The sequence below is a fragment of the Passer montanus genome, unplaced genomic scaffold (genome assembly GCF_014805655.1).
Source record: "Passer montanus isolate IOZ18808 unplaced genomic scaffold, ASM1480565v1 scaffold24, whole genome shotgun sequence".
NCBI classification, from domain to species: domain Eukaryota; kingdom Metazoa; phylum Chordata; class Aves; order Passeriformes; family Passeridae; genus Passer; species Passer montanus.
The window spans coordinates 9,766,210-9,784,982 of NW_024367037.1; the positions used below are offsets into that span (position 1 = coordinate 9,766,210).

The 18,773-nt window shown below is 35.7% G+C and overlaps 1 protein-coding gene across 3 annotated transcripts in view; it reads right to left on the reverse strand.

Annotated features, from left to right (window-relative positions):
- DOK6 (docking protein 6) overlaps positions 1–18,773 on the reverse strand; it is a 276,625-nt gene that overhangs the window by 36,590 nt on the left and 221,262 nt on the right. The window lies entirely within an intron of this gene.

Genomic DNA, 18,773 nt, shown 5'->3' on the forward strand with positions numbered 1-18,773 from the left:
AAAGAATACTGACATGCTGACATGTTTCAAAACAGTTAGCACCTGGCCCAATAGGAACCAAGGATGATGTTCACCGGACTTGGGAAAACTTTTCCTCACTTGCATTTGGAAAAGTTTGATCATAACACGTTACTGACTTCCTCATGAAAAACCCCATGGCTCCCCCTGAACATGAGACTATCAGACCAATGCTGGGACCAAGACAGAGAAAAATCCAACTAAATGAAAAATAGAATAAAAGGTACATCTTAGTGACAATGAAGACAATAAAACCAGAATCTGAATTCCCACTGGCTTGTTAATGATCATAAAATCCCTCTCACAGTACAAGCAAGCAGGATGAATTTTTGATGTATATTTTTACTCTTCATTCATTGGGTTAAATTAACATTGGCTACCAAAATTTCACTGACATGAAAGGTTTAAATGTTTTCTGCTTCAAGAAGATTTTACATCAAATTGAATTAAAGTTTATGGTGACTGTGAGTTCTGAGCTACACAGTAGGTGATAATGTTTGTGAATAGTCTTAAAGGTTTTATTGCTTTGACCAACTTTTAATCATGATATTAAATAAGGCCTTTATTAATGTTTTACTTTTATTTGGGATTACATCACAATTATTGTCACTTTATTGCTTAATCTAATGCAAACCTAAACATAAGAAGATGAATGATTCAAGATTTTAATTTGGTATTCCAAATCTGTCACATTTCCTTCTCAGGAAGTAAGATCTTGCTTTCCTTTTACCCAGAAACAGAATCATATGTCTTTTAAATGCCATAAGGAACTGTTAAACCAGGCACATGATTTCCTATGTAAAATTTGTCTCTTTCCTACTAATAAAGATAAATAAAGTATGTCAAGATAAAATTTTCCTTCATTCTCTTAATGTATTTTATCCAAAGAGTATAAAACAATCCCTGTGACAATGAGCAGGAACAAAGAGATTTACTAAATACAGAGTTCCCTAAACTCATGCCTTTTTGTGTCATCTGCTGTATCTTGTATAATTAATTTTAAATCCACTTTTGTAGTTAAGTGTAGCTTTAATACAGTGATGAAGAGTGCCCCTAATACACTAATTTCTAGCTGCTAATTTCTAGCTAAGGAATTTAGGCAATGTCTTAGAAGGTAGAAGATGAATTTGAACCTATTAGGGTTAAAAAGGAAATTAAGTTCAGGTCTTTCATTTCCAAAAGCCAGCACATCCCTTGCTGTTCTTTAAAGGAAAATTTGTGGATGCTAAATGTCACAACAGGGCTAGTTTTTGCACTCTGCAGCCGAAGAGTTTAAGGAGGAGAGTTCTTCTCTCCTAACTGCTAGGACATGTAGTGAAATAGAAGAGAGACAGAGAGATTGAAAAGATTAAGGCACACTTAACAGAGCCAAGAGGTCTAAGATGTCTGGTTGAGGTTCAAGCTGAACAATATAGCATCAATCTATGACAATAATAACGAAAAGAGTAGAGGACATTGGTGCAAATGAAATGGGAGAGCTATGGGTAATAGAAAAGTTACAAGTTTGGGAAGAATGGATCTAGGCAATATGTTTACTTTCAACATATTTTTTTTAAAAAAAACCAATTAACTATGTTAATATACTTCAATAAATGAATAAGAAAATGATGGTGGCAAAATAATAAAATAGCCCAAAGGTTCCAAGTTGACTTAAGACTGCTAAGTAGTAAATTTCCAAAATTTAGGGCACTTTTCAGATTTTTGTTAAAATTCAGCATATCACATACTGGAAATTCTATATTGTAATAGATTCTTTTATTTTCATTCCTAAATATTATTTTAAGATTCATACATCTGATCAATCTTATGGAGCCTTAGTAGGTACTGCAGTGACACGTTATGTCAGCAGTCAGGATTTTGAAACTAAAGATACAGGTAAAGTATTTGCAGTGAAGGATTAAAGTTGCACAGCTTTCTAAGTTTCCTCCGTCAGTCATACTTGGGCCTTAAAAGGTTAAGACAGAAGAAGAATAATAAGAATACTGTTTGTGGATTTTGCAGCTCTTTGGTACCACAGCTGCTTTTAAGAACACAAAACTAACTCTTCTCTACAATTCTTCTGAAGTCAGCACAAGATGAATTTAATTCACCCAGATTTCATGACCTGAAGACACCAATGGAGCTGGGGGAGGTTTTTCCCCCCAGGGCTTACAGAGGAAAAGTTGCTTTTTTTTTTCTGTTCCAGGACAAGACCTTGGAAACATAAGTATTACTCAGCCTGCTTCATCCTTTATTCAAATTTACTCTCAGGATTATAGAATGCAATGAAGCTGCAGTCCAAAGCAATTAGGTATGAATGATCCATCAAGAAAATTTAATGTAACCCAGTAAATTACATTAAATTAGATTTTTCCTGATCTTAATTATGTTGGAAGCCGAGGCAGTATACACAAGGATCTTATTTCATGGCATGGTGCTTATTTATAACAATTCTTTAGAGGAAAAACCCAATGGTTTCCTAGTAACAGCAGTGACTGATGTACATATAAGTAGATCGATCACAACTTCTGAGAGAAAACTTGCAGTACTAAGCTAAATGAAAACGAAAAAAAAAATATATATATAAAAGATCCAGGGATAAGATTTAAAAGCTTCCTTACTGCTGCTTATTGGGAGATGTTTCTGTTTTAGATTCAGAATTCAAATTCCTAACCAGAAGGCAGGTGCCAACCATTTTTCTTTTCTAAATGAAATAAAGGTCACTCTTCTCCTTTCAAATACAAGAGATTCTCATCTGATGTTCATTGGTTAGAGCACTCATCTCTGATGTACAAGTCCCATGTTAAAATTCCCCTTTGCCTGTGGGTAAGGTTCAACATTACACTTTCTGTGGAAAATCAGCTGAAAACATTCTCTTTCTGCTCTGTGCTGACACTGCTGCTCACTGTCCCTCAGTTGTGCCATTGTGACTGCAAAGCTGCTTTGTAGACTGAAGTACTTTGGTCATCTGGTTTGCAAGGGCCCTACAAATCTCTGTACTGGCAAAGCTGAAGAGCAGGAACAAGCAGCCAAGGGCAAGAGATGGCAGTTTTTTTCTCAGACTGGTTTCCCTGCCAGATGGTTTGTTTGGCAAATGATGACCTGTGAGCAATGTGCCACCAAATGCGGGTGAACGTCGTCGCCACCAGACTGCTCACAGCTCTGATGCAGGAGCACTTTGGAAACCCCATGACTAAGCTCTTCCCATACAAGATGTAATATAAGTTTATGTTTCTGCAGTACAGTGATTAAAAATTAATAGAACCAGAGGCTCCTGTGTTTCAGCTTCTCTTGCAGGCCTTTAATTACCTTATATGAGATAGCCATTAGGTAAAAATAAAGACATTTGCAGCTGCACAGCAAGCTTTCATCTGGGATTTCTTTACCTCTGAACAGATGACTTTACAAACAAAAGGCTGTGCTTCTAATGCATTTCTATTTTTCTGGGTAAGAATAATAAATTTATTTTTGAAATTAAAATTTGGTATTTCCATTTCCAAGATTATGAGCACAAAATTGAAGTAATTAAATTAAAGCCAATTGGATATCTTTATTAGTATTTTGTTTTGTATTTGACAGTCTCTGAGACTTTACAATTGCAGGAGTTCTGCAATTGCTGTAGTTGTTTATTTAATGCTACAGAAAAACGGTGCTCCAAAGAAATTTCTATGAATCAATCAGTGCCAGCTAAGAATAAATAAAATGAATCAAATGTTCCATTGTAAAGCAGTTGTTTCTCTTTAGAAATATTAATTGGAAAATTCTGTTGTTCCCAATAAACAGAACAGTCTGGGAAGCAGGGAAACTGAGATGATGAGATTTTATCATTGCACAACAGGATAGTGCAAGAAGGTGGAAAAAAACCAATTAGCTAACAGATGTTTCAAGAATGAAACGTTAGTAAGAAGGAGTTAGCTCTATGTTGTTTCCTCACACAATTCTCACTGGACAACATAAATGCAACCCTTGAGCCAGAAAAGTTCCCAAAACTCGTACCAGTCTTTAATCTAGATTTGCATTCTCCAAGGACTTTCCCAACAGCAGTGAAAGCTCCTATTTATACCAGAAGGGGCCGAGAGATTGTACTGAGGATATAGTTTGAATGGGGAAGCTTGTCGCAAAGTGATTCAACCTCTGATATTCTTTGCAGCATTTTTGTTAGGACACAGGACAGAATGGGAAAGGTACTGTAGCTATGCACTGAAATCCCACTAGGGAAAATTAAACTCTTACTGAAAAGAACTAAATTTTTATGACTGCTTATTTCAGATGGAAGCTTTTATCCTCTAAGAGCTTTTGTTGCAAAGAAAGAGACTTCATATTTTATTCTGGATAAAGAAAAAAAATTCTCCAAAAACCCCCTTACTTTGGTCTCAAATCAGTTAAGTAGCTATTATTGCATCAAAAAGGATACTTTCATTTAAGGCAGAAAATAAATGATTGCTGCTATCCTATTTATAAATTGATACTGGTTAAAATTCTGCCAACTCTCTGTATTGAATATACAGTGTCTTCTATTGAGCTACTGATGACAAAGCAGCTTTTCCTTTTCTGCTGTTAGATGATTGGAAAAATTAAAGCAAAGTTTCATAGCAGGACAAACTGCTACAAAGCAAAACATTTATTTTGCAGTAATGATGCAGTTGGATTGGAAGGGCATTAATTGGTACAGCAATTATTATGCTGTCACTCACAAAAAGATGCAATGGAAGGGAGCAGATGGAAACTGAAAAACAGAATAAACTACATTACAGCATATTGATTTCCATATACTTATTGAAAGTGAAACTGTGGGCCTGTTTCAGTTCCAAATAAAGAAATAAAATTTTCCTTTGAATTTAACTGCACTTGGAATAAAAACTCCAGGGAGCACAGCTGGGCTCCAACTTTCATGTATTCTAAAATAATTTTGGATTTAATTCTATCAGATACATATATATTTCTGAAGGGAGAAAGAAATTCAAAAACCTAATTTTTGGGACAGATTTTTAAGAAAATGGTTTAGTTTGTTTATTATAAATACTTTTGAATGAAACTAATTTAGATTGAGAATAAAATACATAGGAAATATATGAAGAGAATGAATGATAAACTCTTAGCCTCCCCCTTTTCAAAATATTTATTTCTCATTCTTAATTGAAAAATAGTTTCATATTCCTCAGAATTTGAAATAAAAATAGTAACTTTTTAACTGTACAGCATCAAGATTATTAAGTAGTTGAGTAGATACATATTTGTTACAGAGCCATATCACTTTCCAGAACTGGAAGATTATTATTTAACTTAAAAGTCTTTGGCATTGTCATCAAGTCCTCCTCTAGAAAAGAAGGAGCTTTACATACGCATGTAGAAGACACTGCAGGATTGCCACTGGCAGTTTAAGACCAGCAAATTTACAATATGCTGATTTTCAACATTCAACTTTGGCACAATAATTCTGGAGTTTTGTGAAGATCATATCTACATGTCAATATTTTGAAACACAGAAAAATTGTTTTAATATCTACAATGTGATTTGCTTGTAAATGTTATGCACAGGAAAAACAAACATTATTTCATGTGTATCCCTACCTAAAATAGCAGGTATTTAAAAGCAGTATCTTGAAACATGTAATTAAAGGCAGTGAATTGACTGAAGGCCAGGTTGGCCTAATTGCTGCTGTGTTTTTCTGGGAAGTGTTTTCAAATACTTGCTGTCCTGATGCACTTAACCTGTGAATCATGTTCTTAGACTATCACAAATTGATGTAGCTCTTGTGGTAGAAATATTAGAACATCAACCACATCTTTCTCAAGAATTATTAGGTTTATCTTGCTCTCTACTTTTAATTGATTTCCATTAATTTTTTTTCCTAATAATGTGTTTAGGTGTGTTTATAAAGGGACATATATAAATCCCGACTACCTAACATCTCCATCCAGGACAGGAAAAAGAAAATTATTTACACATCTCACATTACCCAATAGTTTTTTCCATTTTTGCTCATGTTTCTGCTGCCAAAATCTAACACGTATTTGGAAAAACTGATCTATTTTACATATTATATCTCTTTGACTGGTGCTCTTTTATTTATTATCTATAACTGTAGGCCTCTGTGCCTGAATTTCAAGGAGATTAAGTAAAAGAAATTGGAGCAGCAATTTTTGTAGTTTTGTGCTGTGAGCCAATGTGCAGGTAAGCACAATAAGCTTGTAGTTAGTTTTCTTATATTGTCTTCCATATAAAGACCACACCAGTCCTTGAAGAGATTAATTCATTTTGTCTTTGCAGCTTTTTGCACTTGTGCTAACATTGGAGTACTAAACCAGCCCCCTCTCACCCTCTGTCCTGAGTCCAGCTCTTTAACTATGCCAACACAGTCGAGAAAGGTTCAATCAAGTTCCCACTTGACACAAAATTAGGCTGAGGTCCAAATTTGCTACAAAACAAACATAATTTTCTAGCTGAAGACTCTTGGAAAGAAGGATTTCTGAGTTTTGTTTCATGAATTCTATAGAAGCGAAATTTCTGCAGTGATACTTTGAATTCTTAGTTTCTTGATTTAAAAGTATTTTTCAGGGAACCCTGATAGCCTGGCATTGAGCAGCCTCATCCTGCAACCCAAACTATTCTGTAATACAATGAAATACTTTCTTTTCAGTAATTTTTCTTGTGAGAGTAAAAAAAATCTTCTATTTAAAAAAAAATCAATTCAAGAAAGTATTGAGCTGCTCTTCCTGACTTGCTCTAAGTTAGGAGAGTTGCAGGTTTCTCTGAACCATTACACAGACGATCCAAAATTTATGTGTATGGAGTTACTACAGTCAAGGATTTTGTTTTGTACTGAAAGGTACAGGCATCACAACCTTGAGGAAAAGCTTTTGAGAGGAAATGTGGGCAGTTGAGCACTAAAATGTACCAAAATGCCAGCAAGTTAATTAACAGCAAATAAAATCTTGAATGAGCGCCCTAACAAAGCTACCTGAAAAGGTTGAGTACTTTGTCCAAGGTGGCCCAATTTATTCTTTAAACCACAGGCTCAGTCAACCAGAAACTAATATAAAACCTAATATAAAACATCTCCACTTAAGCTGTAAAATCAAGGTTCATAATGAGAATACTAGCTGTTTCTGAACTTGTGCCTGTGCCAAGTAAATTTATTTCATTCACCACAAAAGTAAACAAAGACTAAGCATTTTTATACATAATGAATATAGTTTCACTTTCCTATTCAAGCTCAAAACTCAATGAACTTTTTAAACAGGAACTTCACAAAGCAGACATTCCATGTTGGTAACACTAAGGGAAAAAAAAGAGAACTTTCTGCAAGTGACAATTTCCTTCACTTCGAGGAACATCTGAATGAGATCCAATTGCAAAATGCAAAAAATAACAAGAAAAGAATGCTCTGATCCTAAGGGCATATGGGAAAGACTAAAGCAACAACTTCACAAAGCAGACATTCTATGTTGGCAATACTAAGGAAAAAAATGGTACAGGGGAAATTTCTGCAAGTGACAATTTCCTTCACTTCAAGGAACATTTGAATGAGATCCAATTGCAAAATGCAAGAAATAACAAGAAAAGAATGCTCTGATCCTAAGGGCATATGGGAAAGACTAAAGCAAGGGGCAAGAGACAACAGCTAGGCAAAACTACAACAAGAAAATTATTTTAGTATTTATTTTGTATCATGGAGACATAACAAACCAACAAAAGAAAATACCATGCATATGGGAACGGCTAAAGTGGGGGAAGAGACAACAGCTAGGCAAAACTCCAACACAGAAATTATTTTAGTGTTTACTTTGTATCATGGAGACATAACAAACCAACAAAAGAAAATACCCCAAAAAATTAACCTGCTCCCAGACTAATTGAAAAGCAGGAAGAATATAAAGCTAGTGAAAAAACCCAAATGTGAAGGATAGATAAAATTGTGTGGATTGAGTTACTTTTTCTTAAATAGTTTTCTGCTGTGTCTAAGCAGGTAGAGCTACACACTTGGCTGTCTGCTTTTGAGCCCTGGGTAGAGTATGAAGTCATTATGACAGCCAGCTGATTGTAGATCTCTGGGCAGAATTTGGAGCATAATTTTATTTTACATTCTTACAAAGTACATGTACCAGAATAATTTAATGCTGGTAGTTATATATGTAGTGTCATCATGCTGGTTTACCAATTTGTTAGCTCAGTCCACTTTTCCCTTCCTCAAAATGTTTATGTTGTGTTTTTATTACAGCCAAACCGAATGCCCCTTCAAAAGAGAAATTTTATCAGATAGATTGTTAAAAAATCAAAGCCTAAATTTATCTCTGATGTAACGGAAAGCATCTTACTGAAAAATTCAACGTAAAAATGCAAATTTATACATTGCATATCACTTTGATGATAGGAATATGTCACTGTTAAATATTTATTGCATTTCAAATAACGTTGACATTTCCCCCATGGATACACTATTCCAGAAAACTCTGTACAGGCCTGATGAAATTCAACTGATACTACGGAGAAAGAGTGAAACAGTGAATTCCTAATTTAATATTAGAATATCTAAAGTAAAATGAAGGAAAAATTACTTACATCCATATAAAGTGTGTAATGTGGAGATGGTATACTGCCTTTGAAAAGGGGGTACTATTGCAGGTACTATTCATTGATCAGTATTGTTTAATCTTGTTGCTGTTATAATTCTGCTGATCTTAATGTTGACCAATATTTCCTGGCCTGGTAGTATTTTCATTATAAACACTCCATTCACAAACATTTATCACTAGCCTATAAAAAATATTGCCATAAAATGAAACTCAGCACGTGAGGTCTGAGAACACAGACAGAGAGTAAATTTGGTCTGACAGGATGGAGGGAATATGTTTTCACCATATTTTATGTAAGTAAAATACAGCCCTGATTGGAAAAAAAAAATTAAAAATAGAGAAAAATTGGCAGGCAGTATAGCTTACATTGCTTAACATAGGGAAAAATGGGGAAAAAGGATTTATACCAGCCCAAATGGATATGTATTCTTCAAAAACTATATTTAAAAGACAATTTTATTATCTGAGTAGAACATGAGAACTGAACACATGTAAAACAAAGTCTAAGACATGCAGGTGGTACATCTGAGCCCTTCTTTTTGCACTCCCAGCCAGTTTCTTCTTCACACCTGAAGAGCCAGTAAAATAGGGAGATTAATGTTAGCAAAACTAACCCTTATCAAAAACAAAGACACAAAAAAGGCAAATCAAATTGAAAAACATGTTTTATGCATGTTTGGTTTCCACTGTGGAGTCAGATCTGCTCCAGAGGGCTGTTCAGAGACAGGAATGCCTGGCTGTTGGAAATGGTCCTGAGGTGTAACAGGACCATCATTTTAGCATCAGCTGTGCCTGAGATTACCTCAGCAAGTGGTTTCAATGCAGATTCAGTCCTGTTTGAGCCATGCTAGAGCTTCTCACTGCACAAAAGCAGCAGAATTCGTCATCTGTTTTTGATCATTTTCTTCTACCTCTGCTACAAAACTCAGAGTCATCCTATTACTGCACTTCCATTGAAGGAAGTTCCCTGAGGACAAAGTGCCATTCAAACTGCAGACAATGTCGTCCAAGAACAGGAAAAAGCCTTGGACTCTGGTAAAATGCCTTTCCTTCAAGGAACTTTGTATTAATGGTGTAACACAGGGAATTTGCCTTGCTTGTGTGTACTTTGCTGGGAAGAGAAGGAGGAGGATGATTTGTGGTAGATAAAAAACACTCTTTCCAGTTTGATAAAATGAGCTATGTAAACTAAAGATTTTTCACCAATGAAAAAAATCCAGAGAAGATCTCACATTAATATATGCAGGGATGAAACACAGCTTTCAGAACTTCTACCTTTCAAAATCTATTTTTTTACCCATATATTAAAAGCATTTATTAAACCATTTGTTATTCATATTTGGGGTCTCTATGGAGTAATTTTCTATGAAATTGTCCTTAGAAGTATTCTTTAGAAGACCTTAATGTTATTTCAAGCTGCAACTAGATAATAATAGTAGATGCCATGTAAAAGTGAAATATTGTATTAGCTGATAATTTGCTCTCTGGAAATGTTAAAAAGTTTCCTGAAACACTTGAAAGCAGGAAGACATACCTCTCCACCAATTCTAAAGGAGAAAGGATTTTTACTTTTTTTAAGTGCAATTTAAAATTATAGACTGTCCTTAATAAGACTTGAGACAGCAGGCACAGTACACAAAAAATACAGAAATGGATTTTATGACATGTATTTGAGGTATATTTTGAGGTGTTTGGTAGTAGCCCTTGCAAGTGGTTGAACAGTTTATGAAATGGATGGAATAAAGGAAAGGTTTCTGTCTATAGTGAGTGTAACAGCACTCTGAGTTCTTTTGTTCCTTTCAGAGATTGCATATATAAAATATGTGGCAATAAGGCAGTTCACAGAGATGAAACAAATTATTTTCCTTTATAATTTATTCTCTAAAATAAAGAAGTTTATTGATTTTTAGATTATAGAAGTTTAATTGGAATAAAGTAGATGTCTAAAACATCAATGAAGCACTCAGAAAAGTTAATCCATTTTTCATGACTCTATAAATAATTTCTTCTAGCTGTAAAAGCCTTCAATTACCCACCAGGAAATCAAAAACAATGGCTCTAATTCACTGAGGGATGCAAGTGATGTTCTTTTGCTTTTTTTTCCCTGAAAGGGAATTCACTGTGATTCAGTGTGAACAAACTGGGCCATTTTTATCACACTTGTGTAACAGTAGAGGAAATGAGTGGAGGCAAATCTGGTAAGGGGTGTCAAAGAACTTGATCTGCTTGTTTCTGGAGATGGGAGGAGTCCCTTTTCCTTTTTTAGACAACAAAAGAAACAGCTTTCACGGAGGCACTTCCTTCCACACCCATCTCCCCCCCACAATAAGCAAATAAACAGAATATGAAAACCAATGATAATAGTAAAAACCACTGAAAGTGCCACCCACGTGCCCTCCCTGGAAGATCATTATTAAAATAGTAAATATTCTGTCCTGTGTTTTGCTTTTTTCCATTCCTTAGCTTTTTTTTTTTTTATTGTTTTTTGGTTTTTTTGTTAGCATTCCTTTTGTGACCTCTCAAATCACAGAAGCTGCTTGAGCAGCTCAGCAGCAGTCCCTTCAAAAGATTTCCTTAATTCCAGCTGCTGGGAAGAGAGTCCTGACAAACCCAATTGACTGATCTGCTGAAGCAGGAAGGGGTAGAGAACTATCACTATCTTAAATGACATTCATCCTGTCCTATCTCACTGCCTGTTAGTGAAGTGTTACTAAAGCAAGCCAGGAAATGACAAAAAAGCATGCCCGCAGCACAAGACAATAAGCAGCAATCATATCAGAACATGACATGTACAAAGTAATTACACTTCCTACAGACATTTAGAGAAAAGAGTGTGACATTAAAGCAAGGCACTTTACTGATGGTGATTTTGCCATTGGCTTTGGGAAGAACTGTAACACAGATTTTAAATTCATTATGAATGTCTGCAGTTGTAGCACACAGGTAAGAGATGCTGAGGTGAACAAAGATGAATTAATCTCCCAGAAGGGTTGAATGCTACAGATATTGGTGGTTAGTAGCAGTTTAGCTAACTGCAAGACAGATAGCATAGAACCATCAGCAGTAGAAGGGAAAGAAAAGTAACATAGAGGATCCACTTCACAGTTCCTGAATGAAATCTCTGGAATTTCTCACATGTGGCTAGACCATCCAGTGCTGCAGTCATTTTCAGCTATTGGTGGTCACACAGTGGCATGTGAAATCCAGAAACTGCAGCTCAGACACAAAAGAGATTCAAACCAGCTTCTGCCACCACAAAAGGCTTGCTGCCTTTTGTGCTATTATTTTTCCTTTCAGTGCCTATTACAGCAGAGCAGCACATAATGTGGAAGCATACAGTATGAGACAGTATTCCTGAGTTATGGTACTACTTCTCCATGAACATTGCAAAAATTATTACCTTGAGTGTAAATTTTTAGGTTTGCTAGTACAGCTCTAAAAGGAGGGAAGTAAATAATAGAATGCAAGTAGCTTTCTGGCTCGATAAAAAAATGGGAATTTAGAGAGCTAAAAATCAGCTGTGATTTAAAAGGAAGTTAAAGTATGAATTCAGCAGAAATGACAACTCTGCAGGTACCATACCTGGTGAAACATGTCATCATACTTTTACACTAAGGCAAAATGGCAGCTTGCAAAACTGTGTTGTATGAGGTACCAGCTTCAGGTTGTAAGAGTAAAGCCAAACTAAAATTAAACATATATATTCTCTATTTTAAGAGTACAGTGAGGACAATTGAAAGGGAAACAACTAATAAAACAAAGAAAAAAATTATAACTCCCAACAAATAAAAATATAAAAAACCCCAACAAATAAAAAATCCACCCCCCCTAAAAAACAATTTCATAAAGCAAATTACTTTTACCAGTTTTCCCAATTTATATCTTTATAGCCTACTCCTCCCTGGAGCAATAATAAAAATTAGAAATTGTGAGGACTTTTACTCATTACTTTTTAAACAGAACAAAGCAGTAATGTATATTTCTTAGTGGAGTCCTCAGGCTGAGGTGTGAGATAACTCTTATAGAACAGGTATGCTATTAACAAAATATAGATGGGTATTTATTCCACAACCAGAAAAAGAGCTAAAATCTTTTATGTTATAGCTCACGCCAGTGATGACTGCACTATCCTGATTATTCAGGACACTGATTCTGCATCACAAAATTACCATATTTACATCCCATTGCTAGAACTTGCAGTTAAAATAATTTTCTTTATATAGTGTTGCAGCTGCAGACATGAGCACTACTAAGGCACAAAAGAGGGAGAATTCCGTGATTCTTGGAGAGCTTTGTCTCTCACATGATCTTTGCATTCTTTTTAGATTTTATATTTTCCTTCATAAGTGGGAGAATGGGATCCAGTTAGTTACTTCCACTTACGTCTCTTTGCAATGAATATTTAATGAAATACAGCAATGGCTACAGAAGCCTCTAAAGCAGCTCAGAAATTGAGGTACTACCTCAAAATGTCTTCCAGTCAGTCCAACAGTACCTGGCTCCATAATTCACTTTAAAAAACAAATGAAACAAGCATTTTTTTCCTTTTGAGAACAACCATATATTATAAAAGGAAATTTTCTGGGATGTGCAATCTGTCTGTCCATTTACCTTAGAGGATAACCTGGAACTGAATTTAAAAGGTGACAGGGGAGCTATCTAAATTTTAGAAGGCATTCTAAACCTGCTGCTGAGGGCTGTGAACCATGTCCTTATAAATATGCCTATAAATGTGTTTCTCAGACAATACCTTGGGATTTCCATAGAAGCAATGAGCAAGGGAAATCCAATTTTTATGTCTTTGGTAGAATGACTAAATAGCAATGACTCAGGCAACTGGACCATCATGATCCATTACAGAGTCATCCTATCCATACTAAATTGTTATTTTAAGAGCAAAAATGAGGAAGCATTAGCAGCAAGGAACTCAAAATGCAGTGCTACTGTTCGTACTGACCAGCCATTATTTGTCTTCATTTTAAAAATTAATTGCCTTGAAAAAGCAGCAGAGATGTATTGAAATATTTTGAATTTCCTCCCCCGCAAAAGCAAAGAAAAAGAAAAGAGAAGAAAAGAGAAGAAAAAAGAAAAGAGAAGAAAAGAGAAGAAAAGAGAAGAAAAGAAAAGAAAAGAAAAGAAAAGAAAAGAAAAGAAAAGAAAAGAAAAGAAAAGAAAAGAAAAGAAAAGAAAAGAGAAAGGAGAAAAACCTCTACAGGACATGCTGTTTTATGTGACAGCACCTTTGCCAGAAGTGGGTTGAGGGAAAAGGAAGCATTATCTTAGTATTTTAACTTTGAACTGAGTAAAGCAGGCAAATAACATTCTTTGTTATGTTTAAGAACAGTGGCACCATCTGACAGAATGCTTTTCCTCCTTTCCTCAAAGTAGAATTCAGTTTTTGATTTACTGAGTATCACCTTTTGATCAAAGACTTTACGTCTACTGTAGTCACTTCAGTGATTTCTCACAAAATCCTTTCCAGTTCTTTTGATGCCCTATTTTTGCCTAACAAGAGCTTAATATGCACATACCTTTAACTTACCAACTGGAAGCTATGAAACCAGTGAGAATAATTTCAAATTATGATCAATATCAAATCACTAAGACGATCTGTCCCTTGCTCAATCCACCTGTGATGTAGTAGGAATAGGGCTGGGAGGATTCCAGCTTCCTAATCTTTCTGCCTGGAATGCCATGCAGAGGGTAAAACACTCTTTTCATTATTCTGCAGTAACAGCAGTCACTGTGCTACCTGCTTTGTGCTCAAAGGTAAAAGCAATGGATGGAGTACAGTCCTTTTCTAGTGACAAAAGGGAGCACCTCTTCAAACAGAGCTCTTTTATTTTCCTCTCATTAGCATCATCTTCTAATGGCTCTAACTCCTGCCTAACTAGAAACAACTAGAAAGCAGAGTTATTACAATAGGGCTTGTCTGTAAATTAAATGATATTAAATGTGCATTTCCAAAGAGAGGTAGACATTGTGATGATTGTTTCAAAACATGATAGCTGATATAAAGCATTTATTCAAATTTTGTTTCCTGTGTCTCTCTAAATTCTGCTATTTAATTTATTTTCATCACTATATACAACATTTAATACTATATATTAAATTCGCAAGGTTGGTTTTGTTTTTGCAGAAAACTAAACAGCAAATAATAAAACAACCTAACCACCTACAAATATTATTTGCAGATGAGAGTCTTTTTACAAATAATTTTAATTTGATAAATTATGAAAAAGAGATATAGTTGACCTTTTAAAATTTTGAGAAATATTAATTTAATTATTAAATTTAAATATCATTTTTATTTAAAAAATTTAATACTGTCAAGTAATAGGTGGTGGAAAACTTTTTGATGAGAAGATCAGATATAACTCTTCAAAGGTTTCATACAACCTCTATTTCCATATTTCCATATCATGTTTTTTAAGTTCATCAGCAATATCATGCATAAATGTTTTTCATTAAGCATTAGAGAGTGATTTGCAGAAAATGCAAGATCTAATGTCACAAACCTTAAAAATATTGTAGTAGATCTTGAACGTTTTTGAAGTTTACTATTTAATTGTTTCTTGCCATAGAAGGTAGGATTTATTTTTTTGTTGGATTTATTTCATACACCTAGACTGTCTCTCTCTACTATGCGTTCCTCAAGAGACCATACATTTAAAAGGGGACTTGATAAAAAAGGATGCTTTATAGAGCATATACCAAATATTATTGAGGGAAATGAAGAGAAATATATGGAAGTATAGTAAGCTGTGACACACCATTAACCATTTTATCACCTGTAATGTGTCTTGCTGGACTCCTTTGGTTGTTTACCTGTCTTAGAAACTCTAAATAAATCCATTTTTTTAAACTGGTGCTTTATCAGCTGGAATGCCATTGCTGCTTAAAAGATTTTAATATCTCAGCTCCATTTATCACGGCTGCTGTCATGTCACAGCACTTAGCAGAACGTCCCACTGTCATATGAGAAGTTAGCACACCTGCTGTAAACTGTGAATATTAATTGACTGTATCAGGATGCAAGTTTTTTCATGCACCAGAAAAGTTGGATATAAAGCATCTGGATGAGAACAACCTGGTCCAACCTAAAAACTGGAAATTTTTTTCCCCCAAGAGACTTAATTTCCTGATTAAAAAATACTCTATTTTATTTCACATTGTTGTACATTTTGCCAGATCTAGTTTTGCTGAGAAGTAATTAGCCAAAATCCCTCTCTAGTTTAAACATTCTTGATGTGCTGAATTACTTTTTTTTTCCTCCCACCACCAAAACAACCCTGAAGCAGAGCACAGCTTTTTGTGCACCCAGGCATCACTCCAAGCTCCATCACTGTCCAGATATCAGCTGCAGACACGCGATTTCACCTCCTTCTGGGGGATTGGTCCTGAATGCCACCAAAATGACTTTGTGCTTTGAAAGCAAAGACAGATTGAGTCCCCAATGCCTTGGTCCACCCCCAGGGAAGGCTCAGAGCTTCACAGTGCTGCAGCCACAACGTGGGACCCCGTGTGTGCTGGGGTGTCTTCTGCGCAGCACGTCAGCCGCGTACGGGGGCAACAGCATAAAAAACCTCCTTGGCCTCATTCAGTAACTGGGGATCTGGCTGCAGATTCACAGAGCTGCAGCCAGTTTTCCTTACACTGTCCACTGCTCAGATAATTGGTGTGACATTTCATTTCTCCCTTTGCCAGGAGAAGACACTCGGGCAGAAAGTTCTCTCTTCCAGCCCGTGCCTCCGGCCCCGAGTAAAAAGGGCAATTATGTTTTGTGGTTCAGAGGCTGACACCTTTTCCAGGCTGGTCAAGAGCAACCTTCCCCTTCTCTATCACCCTGCTGACAACGAGACACGATAGAAAAAGAGACCAAATGTGTTTCCTGCAAATTCATGCTGTTAGGTAGTTATATGCAGAAAAAAACCTGCCAGTTGGATAATTAGGGATGATGCCTGTGGTGCCTTTCCTTCCTGCCCATTTTGATGCCTAAGCAGAATTTCTTGCCAAATACATGGCTCATAGGTTTAACTATTTCAGATAAACGAGTGGATTAATACTGACCTTCTAGATTAGAAATTGTAGCTCTGTTTGCTGCTTCTCCCTTTGTCATTTTTGCTCTTTGTTAGTCCTTGGGGAATGGGACAACTTATATTATTGCATTTCAGTTTCATATATTGGTTTATATCTTGAATTTCTGAGAATTTTCATCTCTCTTTCACTTTAGGAGAATCTCTATATTCAAATACAAATGTAAAGGACTACAGAAATTCTGAAAACACAGTTAAAATATGAAACACAAAAAGTTATTTTAACCTTGTACATTAGATTTAAATCACAATAAGATTTGTTGGACGTGAAACTGCCATAGTATTCCTTTTTTCAGCATTCACTGGCTGCAACAGAAGAAAAAGATTATATCTTCAACAAGACAACAGATTCATCCCCAGTAAAAAACTCAGGGATATTGTTCCAACTGAGCATTTTTACAGTCAAGACACCATAAGACTGATGTGATGAAATTAAAGAAGTAAGAAGCAGTTAAGGTGTACCAACTTTTTGGGAGCTGCTGCAGTATTGTCTTTCATACAGAGCTTCCCTCAAATAAAGAAAGAAGAAATAAGGGGAAAGCCTTTACCCTGTAAGCTACTATAAAATGTATAAAGACAAGCTACATTCACCATAGGGCAAACCGGCACTTTCCACCATGGTAAATGTTCTGTTTTATAAATATTTATATATCTATAAGCCAGCTATAGTCAGATTCTCCAAAGCTCATAAACAGAACAGCAACAAACATGGCAGCTAAGCTATTTCCAAGTGAAACAAATTGAGAGCATCTCAGAAGCAAAAGAAAGACCAATAGGAAATGCCTCTAAGTTTTAAAACAGCATAGCAGCATTTGAAGCCTTTATTTTCTTTATTGTTGCAGATATCTGTAAGAACAGATGGTTGCAAAAAGATGTGTTTCCATTTAGGCTTCTGCTGTACTGTATTTATGAGAATGCAGAGTCACAAGACATATGCCACCTGGCTTTGAGCTGTGATTCGTTCAGCTGCAGAACTGCATTAGGTGAAAATCTTTTGCAACTGAAGAGGTTGGCTGGAATTTTGTAGGAATAACAGTCCTGCAGTTTGAAGCATTCTACCCTGTTTCAGGAAGAATAACTATAGCTGATATTGTGTTCAGAAGAAAAAGTAAGGAAGAAGAAAGAGCACGAGGTTCTTGTAGATTCAGGAACTAGCTTGTAACTTGGTTCTCACAGCCAAAGACCAGGGGGGAAAAAAAATCTCACAACCCATATAAGCAATGAGAAGAAATGAGCTCATAAGTTCATGAAATCTAATCCTGAAGTCTCATGTCTAACCACATATCTAATGCACGACCCATAAAAGTTACTTCTTTCCTTCTGAAAACAAATGCAAATGTAAGAGACTACAAAAGCTCTGGAAACAAAGTTAAAAAATTGACCACACAAAGATATTTTAACCTATATGTTAGGGTTGGCATTCAGTCACAAGAAGATTTGTTGGATGTAAAACTGTCATAGTACTCCTTCGACTACAGCTCAGCACCTGCTCAGTTGCTTATTGGTATTCTTTATATCTTATGGTTATCTTCTTTATGTACAGAAAGGCTGTAAATGCATTTTAAAGCCATGTTTTCTCCTTTCAGCTGTATGTTTTGAACAATCTTTGTGGAACATATTAGTTCTGTTTGAGTCCTGGAAAAGAGCGGAAGGTGGCAGAGAATTAATCAAAGACTTCTTTTTGCATTAATCCGCTCAGGGGCTGATACACAATTTCTAAGGGCTGAAGCACAGACAGCTACATGAAGTAGCTGCGAGATAAGTTCTGGATGGATACAACCACACTACTGACAGAAAGAAAGAAGCAAAAAGAGGAAAGTGACCTGTTATTTTAGTCTCAAAACAAGCGGCCAAGAAAGCTTTCTCCCCCATCGTGCCCAACGCTCCTCACTGGGAATCCTGTGATCACAGCCAATCTATGATTTTGGAAATATGTAATGTAGCAAAAGAAGTTTTTAAATTTCTGTATTCTAATGAAAGTTTAAATTTGATGACACATTTAGACAAGCACAGGATTTCACCTCTGTCTATCCCACATACTCAGTGCTGTGGCTTAAAGAGTCAAGGAAAGCAAACTGTTGGGAAAATCAAAACAAGCTGGAA